We start from the raw sequence: 9,971 nt of genomic DNA on the forward strand, positions 1-9,971 counted from the left end.
GGCAGAGAACTAAAATTCTATCTAAACCAGATCTTTTTGTTCTCTCCACTATATCACACAATTCCCTTAAAAACAAAACCAAAATCACTTAAAAGTGTGTAAAAATACTATTCCAGTGACTATATTATTTTGCTTCTCTCTCTATAATCTTCATTGTATGTTGCTAATTAAGAGTGAAGTTAAATAAGAAACCTTATATAGCATTATAAGATCTATACTGATGCTTTTTGTGTATTGTAGAAGTATTCGTACCTTGAATGCTTGCTGAATGGTACTGGCTAATTCTACTCATTTACTAATTTGCTCATATATTTCCATTTCTGAAAATGTTGCCGAAAGCTGTTAAAAGGGAACAATGGGCATATTTTTAAAGTTTAGTAAATCAAAACAACATGGGCACATGCTAAAGATTAATTTGGGATCATTTACATATATGGCATTCTAAAACAAAAAAAGAGGAGGTACTGTTTTTTTGAGTGCAGAAAAAGGAATGCAACCTATTTCTTGCAAGGGCATAGGAGCGGGTCTCATATTCTCACACATGGCTTTGTTTTCAAATTCTTGAAAGTGCAGAAATTCTTTTAATTTAAAGGTGAGCCCATGGAAAATCTGGAACAGCTGTAGAAAACCGTAGAGGAACGCAGTGCCACAGCCACTTTTCCAGTTTGTGACACCACCCCAGGGAGATCTGACCCTCTGCTCAGCACTGTTCTAAATTATCAAAGAGGCACCCCCGTCCCCATTGCTACAAACAAGATGCTTCCATGGAATTGATAGTCTCATTAACTGCTCCTGCCTAAAGGTTGTAAAGTGCAGAGAGGAACTCAGATAACCCTTTAGACACGAGAGAGACTCCAGGCTGTCCAAGGAAGAAGGCTCAGAGCGGGTCTAAACACAGCCTACTAGATAGTAAGTCTTGGGAAACAGCCATATCTCAATCCACTCTCCCAGGGACCTGGCAGAACATCACCATGACTTTCTGCAAGGTCATGCAAAGTTTAAGTGATTTTTACTCTCCCACATTCCGACGTGTCCTTCTCTGTCGATTCATTTCCCATGGTGGTTCATCATTCTTTATTTATGGCACCTTTATTAGTTAACAACATCTCATCTCTCCTAGTAATTGTGCTGCTGCATATTTTTGGAAGCTTCTGCGGTCACTGTCAGGAACTGAGGGATTTTCATCAATGTTGAAGGGAGAGTTTGAAAATCCTGTTCTCAAATGAGACAGGTAAAAAATGGTCTTATTAGGATTCCTGTTTCCAATGTCCGGAGAAAAGTCCCAGGGAGAGAAAAACAGATAACAGAGCCTTGCCTTGTCCACTGGTGAGGTTTGTACATTGAAAGTAGGCTAAGCTAGCGTAATCGGCTTAATCTAGCCATAAATAGTGTATGCAGCTCTTCATTTCATTAACACCATTAACCAGGGCCCATCAGGAATGTGGATTGAAATCACTGGGCCCTTTCGCGGTTTCCTCTGATGCTGGTTTAGCCACCTGCGCGGAGAATGCCATGATCTGCCTGACGCTGATACACAAGTGTCAGAGCGATTCTTCCGCTGTTTTTTTTTTTTGCCAATAGATTTGTAGGGATGGGTTGTCTCCTAGCATCTACCTCCTCCTCCCGGCTGTTTTGATAAAGAGAAGAAACGTCCTGGAATAGCCCAGGAGGTGGCTTGAGTTTAGCTGGCAGCCTCTGAAGTAGCCACCACTGTTTGCACGTTCCCCAGGAAAAAGAACAGGGGGTGGCTTTGTTCTGCCCACACCGGAGAGGCCCCATATCCACGGGGTTTGCGTGACCAGACAGTGCCTTTCTCTGGCTTTTGGTAAGGAGAGAAATTTCTTCCTCCTAAAGGACATCATGCCTCACCTATCACTCGTATGCGGGCATGTGCTGCCCCCTGAAGACGTTCACCAGCTGTGCCACTAGCTGGAAATCAGATCTGTTAGCCCAGAGCGTTCGTTTCCCCTCCACCCCCAGCCCCACCCGCGACCCCCCAACCCCTCTCAACCCCCGGTGGCGGGGGGGAACCTAGGAGGCTCTCTGGCCTGCGGAGAACCAGCCATCTGGGTCTGCAGCGAGCAGTGGCCATCTGGCTCCAGCTAAAATGTTGTCAGGAAGGAATATGGGCCTACTGTGGAAAGATCATCCCATTTTCCGAAAGAAGCTAGGAATATAGAATCTTGCATGAAATCCCTGACTTTTCAAACTTGGCAAGCTAACTTGGTTAAAAAAGAAAAACAAAAAGACCCCTCTGATGGCAGGCCCATGCGTAATATATACAATGCTTTGTGCAAATTAGAAAAAAAGCACCCCTCTGGGCAGATAAAGCAGGGGAAAAAAAAAAAGCAGTCAGTGCATGTGTGCCAAGTAAAAGGCACTTCTGGGCAGTTGTTCCCTGTGCCAGGCGCTGGGTTTAACGAGAGCATCCTGGCCAGGGTTCAGCCTCCACTTGCCCGCTGGCTGCGCAATGCGCGAGGTACACCGTGCATAGCTGCAGGCAGCTCTCCTTCAGCTGCCAAGTCAGTCTCTACAGGCCAGATTCTGCCCCTGGGCCTCCGCGGGGGGCGGGCAGATTCACAAACTCTGGGTGATGGAGGAGGGAGCAAGTGAGCCAGGAGGCCAACAGAAATTGCAGGCCTATACTTGCTAAGGAGCCATAAAATTTTAAAATAGTTCTTCTACACTGTGTCCCAAACTTGCTCTCAGTGGTCCTGGGGGGTGAACGGTGAATCAGTAGGAGAGTTTATTTTAGACAGCATTTTTCTGAGGTTATTGAACTCTGTATGTGAGGAGGATGTACTCGTTTATCTACTTTGCCTTTCTTAGTACACTTCATCTACAATTATTTTTAACATGTTCCCTCTATTGGTCTAGTATGGATCAGATCCCTTTATAGAAATTATTTCTAACTCTGATAACATCCTGAAAAGATGTTGTTTTACAGATAAAGATACTAAGGCTCAGAGAAGTAATATTTCTGCCAAAACCAGCTAGGAACTGGCTCTGTTCTGGGCTTCAAACTTAGGTCTGTCACTAGGAAGCTATTGCTGCCCTAAGATGATATGATGACTCTGTTACTTCTAACTGAGATTCCAAAGGCTTTAGCTTTTCTCCCTAATGGCACCTAATCAAGATCTGTGTTATTCAAGTACATGATGCATGGAAATCTCCTATTTGGTGCCTTCTCCCTTCTCCTTTTTATTTCTTGATAAATGCAAGAACAGGGACTTCCTTGGAGATCCAGTGGTTAAGACCCTGCGATTCCAATGCCGGCGGTGCGGGTTCGATCCCTGGTTGGGGAGCTAGGATCCCACATGCTACATGGCCAAAAAAAAGAAAAAAGCAAGAACAGTTCTTTTACCAAGCAAAGGATGCATCTGTGTAGTGTATAACTTTGAAAATAACAACATCACCAGATGGACATATCCCAGTGAGTGTTGTTCTTTCAAAACACTGGGTTGCTATGGTGATTAGAGACTTATTCCAGCCATACTGTCATCAGTCACCACCTTTCTTCTCTTTTGGAAGAAACTTCAAAGCCAGTTTACAAACCATTCAGAGAAATTAGGCTCATCATTTCAGTGGCATTGATGGTTTTAAATGTCAAATGATAACATCCAGCTTTTCCAGCCACTCTGTCCATCAGATTTGACTACAAATCACTTGAGGCTATTTCCAAAGCTTAAGTCCAGTCTCAGTGGAGTTAGATTTGCCTCTTGAGAATGTTCCAGAGAATATGCTGGAGGTGTTTAGATTGTATCCAAAAGAGAACTTCCAAAAATATTCTGAGCCCAGCAGTACCATTGGTTAAGCGTGACTTTTGAAAGGGACACATGCATTGGGGAGTAAGTAGACAGGTCCTGACAAGCTGATTAAATTAAAGAGTTAGGGTGGTGGGCAATGTATACATTTCAAGTCTAGACTTAGGAGTCAGACAGACAGGATTCAAATCTTCCTTTTACCACTTACTAGCTGTGTAACCTTGCACAGATTACTTAATCTCTTCGTGTCTCAGTTACTGCTTTTGTAAAGTGGAGATAATTATTGAATATGTAGAAGCTCCTAGAACGGTGGGTGGTACAGAGTAAGTGCTATTTAAGTGTTGGCTATTGTTAAAATCACACATAGCACTTTATAGCATCACCTCGAATTATAAATGTATCAGGCAAGATCCGTAACAGGGCAGACATTTTCTATAAGTGTCATCACCAACTGTAGTAATAAAATGTTCTTATGTAGGATAAATAATTTTGTTTGGTTGTTAACATCAAAGTGGAATTTGCCACGTCTAAAGGTTCTCTATCTAAATACATTGCATTTCAGATATAATCTGTAAAAGACTCGAAGCACTATGCTGTACACCTGAAACGAACACAATATTGTAAGTCAACTATACTTCAATAAAAATATATAAATAAATAAATACACTCCATTTCACTTTACATCCAGGAATCCCAAATGAAAATAGAGATGCTTGGTAAGGTATCACAATATCAATAGCTTGAAATACCTGTGGCATACTGGCAAAATATTCATCCAACCCATACCTCTGAACCTTTATGACAGGAACATAATCTTTATGCAGTGCAGTCCGTCTTTGTGCAGCTTTGGTTGCTGAAAATTCTTCCTGATACGAAATTGAAATCTCTTTCCCTTATCATTCCTTCTCTCTGAAACCCCTTGGAGCCCCGTGGAACAAGTCCTATTTCTTTGGAAGTCATATTCCTCGAGAGAATTTTCTTTTCAGAAGAAACAGCCTTAGTTATTTTAAGCCATTTCTCTTAGGATGTGGTTTTGTATCCCCTCACCCTATTTATCTCACTGCTGTCAACAGGCCTTGATTTCTTCAGTTCCTTTTAAGATGTAAAACCTACAAGTGAGCACAGTCCTCCAGACCATAGAAATGCGTCTCACTCCTCATTCGGTGAATTGCGCTTTTATGAATGTAGCCTGGGAACACATTCATCTTTATTTTAGTTTAGTCCTTACTTTGACAGCATACTGCACACTAAAGTGCCGAAAGAAAAGAACTGACTACCCAGAATCCTGTATCCTGTGAAGGTGTCCTTCAGGATGAAGGGGGAAATGAAGTTATTCTCAGAGAAAGAGAAAATAACTAAGAGAATTTGTCATTAGCAGATCTACACTAAAAGAATGGGCCTAAATAAACTGATTAAAAGACAGATATTGATAGAGTGGATTAAAACTAAATACATTCTACAAGAAATTCAATCCAAATATAATGGTATAGGCAAGTTGAAAGTAAAAGGATGTAAGATGATATATCTTGCAAACATTAATCAAAGGAAGCAGAAGTGATATATTTATATCATATAACATAGGCTTCAGAGCTCATAAAATTATCAGGGACTGAGACAAATGTTATATAATAGTAAAAGGGTCAATCCCCTGAGAAGTCACAGCAATCCTACATGGCTGTGCACCAAACAACAGAGCGGCAAAATACGTGAGGCAAAAACTAATAGAACTGAAAGGCGAAATAGACAGATCCTGAATTATAACTGGAGACTTCAATATCTCTCTCTCAACAGATTGATAGAATAAGTGGACAGAAAGTCAGCAGGGTTGTAGAAAAACTCAACATCATCAACAACCAACAGGACTTAATCATCATTTAAATAACAGATATGCTAAGGGCACTAATGGAAAAAGTGGACATTATGAAAGAACAGATGTGTATGTAAGTAGAGAGATGGAAACTCTAGAAAATAGTCAAAAGGAAATGCTAGAAATCAAAAACACTGAAACAGAAATGAAGCATGCCTTTTTTGGGCTCATTAATAACCAAGGAAAGAATCAGTGAGCTTGAAGATATGTCAATAGAAACTTCAAAAACTGAAATGTAAAGAGAAGAAAGAATGAAAAAGATAGATCAGAATGTGTAAGCGGACTTGCCTGATGGCGCAGTGGTTAAGAATCCTCCTGCCAATGTAGGGGACACGGGTTCAAGCCCTGGTCTGGGAAGATCCCACATGCCACGGAGCAACAAAGCCCACGTGCCACAGCTACTGAAGCCTGCACACCCTAGAGCCCGTGCTCCGCAACAAGAGAAGCCACCACAATAACATATGTATAAAGGGAATACCAGAAGGAGAAGAAAGAGAGAAAGGAAAAGAATAAATATTGAAAATGATGATGGCTGAGAATTTTCCAAAATTAATGATGGACACAAACCACAGATCCAGGAATCTCAGACAACACCAAAAATCTGCATGTAATTATCAAACTGTAGAAGTGGTGAGCCTTTTGTAATGTATAGAAATATTGAGTCACTGTGTTGTGCACCTGGAACAAAGAGTGTTGTAGGTCAATTATACTTTAATTAATAAAATAATAAATAAACAAATAAATACCATACTATGTTACCATAAATGATAAAATAGAGTGTATTTACAGACCCTATGTTTAAAACATCTTTTTATTTTTATGAATCTCCTTTATACTTTTAAATACACATTAGCTAAACACCATGGTATTTTAAATGCTTCCTATTTGGTTAAAAAATGTCCGGGCTTCCCTGGTGGCACAGTGGTTGAGAGTCCGCCTGCTGATGCAGGGGACACAGGTTCGTGCCCCGGTTTGGGAAGATCCCACATGCCGCGGAGTGGCTGGGCCCGTGAGCCATGGCCGCTGAGCCTGTGCGTCCGGAGCCTGTGCTCCGCAGCGGGAAAGGCCACAACAGTGAGAGGCCCGAGTACCGCAAAAAAAAAAAAAAAAAAATGTCCAAGTATCTCTTAATATTTAAACTTAAGTTGTGAAACTATAAAGCAATGACATGTGCCAATGACATTACAATTAAAGCCTTTCATTATCAAATTAAAAAAAAAACTGCAGAAAATCAAAGACAAAGAGAAATTCCCCAAAGAGGCCAGAGGCGGAGTGGGGGAAACACCTTACTTTTAGGGAAACCAGGAAAAGAATTGTACTGACTTCTCTTCAGAAACCAGGCAAGGAAGAAGAAAGCGGAGTGAAACATTTAAAGTGCTGAAAATAAAAAACATTAACTTAGAATTCTGGTTTCAGTGAAGTAATCCTTCAAAAGTGAAGGAAAGGGCTTCCCTGGTGGTGCAGTGGTTAGGAATCCACCTGCCAATGCAGGGGACACGGGTTTGAGCCCTGGTCCGGGAAGATCCCACATGCCGTGGAGCAACTAAGCCCGTGCGCCACAACTACTGAGCCTGCGTTCTAAAGCCCGGGAGCCACAACTACTGAAGCCTGTGTGCCTAGAGCCCATTCTCTGCAATGAGAAGCCACCGCTCTGAGAAGCCCGTGCACCTCAACAATGAGTAGCCCCCGCTCACCGCAACTGGAGAAAGCCCGCGTGCAGCAATGAAGACCCAATGCAGCCAAAAATAAATAAATTTATACAAGACAATATAAAAACAAACAGACAAACAAACTCATAGGAAAAGGACCAGAGGCAGGGGGTAGGGGAAGGCGAATTGGATGAAGGTGGTCAAAATATATAAACTTCCAGCTATAAGATAAAAAGTACTAGGTTTGTAATGTACAACATGATTAATATATACTTAACACTTCTGTATGTTATGAAAGTTAAGAGAGTAAATCCCAAGTGTTCTCATCACAAGGAAAAATATTTTTTGTCTTTTTCCTTTATTTTGCATCTATATGAGATGGTGATGTTCACTAAACTTCTTGTGATAATCATGTCATGATGTATGTAAGTCAAATCATTATGCTGTACACCTTAAACTTATGCAGTGTTATGTTTCAATTATAGCTCAATAAAACTGGAAGAACAAAAAGAAGAGCATTAGAGAAGGAATAAATGAAGGTAAAATAAAATCTTTTATTTTTCTTGTTCTTAAGTGATCTAACACCAATTAAAAGACAGAAACTGACAGAGTGGATAAAAAAAACAATACCCAACTATATGTTGTCTATAAGAAACCTACCTGAAATATAAAGACACTGGTTGGTTAAAAGTCAAGATATTCCATGCTAATAGTAATCAAAAGAAAGCTGAAGTAATAACATTAATTTCAGATAAGGCAGACTTCAGAGCAAGGAAAATTATCCGGGATCTAGAGGGGCATTAAATAATGATGAAAAGGTCAATTCTCCAAGAAGACATAAAATTCTTATGCACCGAAAAACAGAGCATCAAAATATGAGGCAAAAACTGATCCATGTGTGAAGAGAAATAGATGAATCCACTATAACAACTGGAGACGTTAACACCCCTGTATCAGAAATGGACAGATCTAGGAGGCAGAAATTCAGTGAGGACATAGCTAAACTCAACAGCACCATCAATCTACTGGATATAATTGACATCGATAGACGACCGCATCTGAGAACAGCAGATGACATATTCTTCTCAAGCTCATGCAGAACTTTCACCAAGATGGACTACATTATGGGGCATAAAACACACCTTAACCCATTAAAAAGAATAAATCTCAAAAAGCATGCTCTCAAGCCACCGCAATGAGAAGCCTGCGCACCGCAACGAAGAGTAGCCGCTGCTCACTGCAACTAGAGAAAGCCCGCGCGCAGCAATGAAGACCCAACACAGCCAAAAATAAATTTTAAAAACCCACAAAAACAAAAAAACAACCAAACAAAAAACACAGTGCTTTAAAAAAAAAAGCAAAGCATGCTCTCAGACCACAGAGAATTAAATTAGAAAAGATAGAAAAATAGCAGGAAAATTGCAAAATATTTGAGATCAAACAATAACACATGGGTCAAAGAAGAAGTCTCAAGAGAAATTAAAACATATTTGGAACTAAATAAAAATGCAGTGGGGGGGACTTCCCTGGTGGTCCAGTGGTTAAGACTTCACCTTCCAATGCAGGGGTACAGGTTCCATTCCTGGCTAGGGAGCTAAGATCCCACATGCCTCAGGGCCAAAAAACCAAAACATAAAACAGAAGCAATATTGTAACAAATTCAATAAAAGACTTTAAAAATGGTCCACATCAAAAAATCTTTAAAAAAAAATGCAGTGGGATACAACGAAAAGTGGAGGGAAATGAATAGCACTGAATGCATATGTTAGAAAAGAAGAAAGATCTACAATCAATAGTGTAATCTGCTACCTTGGGAAACTAGAAAAAGAAGTGGTATATCTGGGGAAATTCCTTGGTGGTCCAGTGGTTAGCACTCCATGCTTCCACTGCAGGAGGCATGGGTTCGATCCCTGGTTGGGGAACTAAGAACCCGCATGCCTGGGATCCGGCACAGGCAAGTCTAGAGGACCCAAGTAAGCTGCGTGAGGAGAAGGCCCCTGTCATCCATCAAATTGCACCAGAGCCCCTCCCTCAGTTCATACCTGTGCCCACGTGGGGGTAGGTGGTCCTTTATTACTAGCTGTTGGAAGAGTAAAAATGCTGAAGTTGGTTCAGGGATACGTCAGCTTTGGTACAACGGACCATAGGTTCATTACACTCAAAGGTGGACCAGAAAGATATCAGTGAAAGAGGAAACCCTCCCAATGGACAGAATTTCTGATAGACCAGAATCCACTTTGTGTGGAAAGAAAAGTGGCCTGAAATTAGAATACATGTGGGCTCTGACAGTGGTGACCGATCAGTTGGCTGATTGTTCAGGACTCTGGAAAAGGAAACATCAGGAATAAAAAGATCTAGAAACAGCCGCATAGTACAGGGAGATCAGCTCGGTGCTTTGTGACCGCCTGGAGGGGTGGGATAGGGAGGGTGGGAGGGAGGGAGACGCAAGAGGGAAGAGATACGGGAACATATGTATAAGTGATTCACTTTGTTATAAAGCAGAAACTAACACACCATTGTAAAGCAACTGTACTCCAATAAAGATGTAAAAAAAAAAAAGATCTGGAAAAAAGGTACATAGATGGATTTATGGCAATGGGTAGGAAGTGTAAGGAATTCATATTAACACCTACCAGAACATTTGTATCGTATAAGAGATGCCAAACAACTAGGAAGATAGAATGACTTGGC

Source organism: Delphinus delphis, chromosome 13, assembly GCF_949987515.2.
Source record: "Delphinus delphis chromosome 13, mDelDel1.2, whole genome shotgun sequence".
NCBI classification, from domain to species: Eukaryota; Metazoa; Chordata; class Mammalia; order Artiodactyla; family Delphinidae; genus Delphinus; species Delphinus delphis.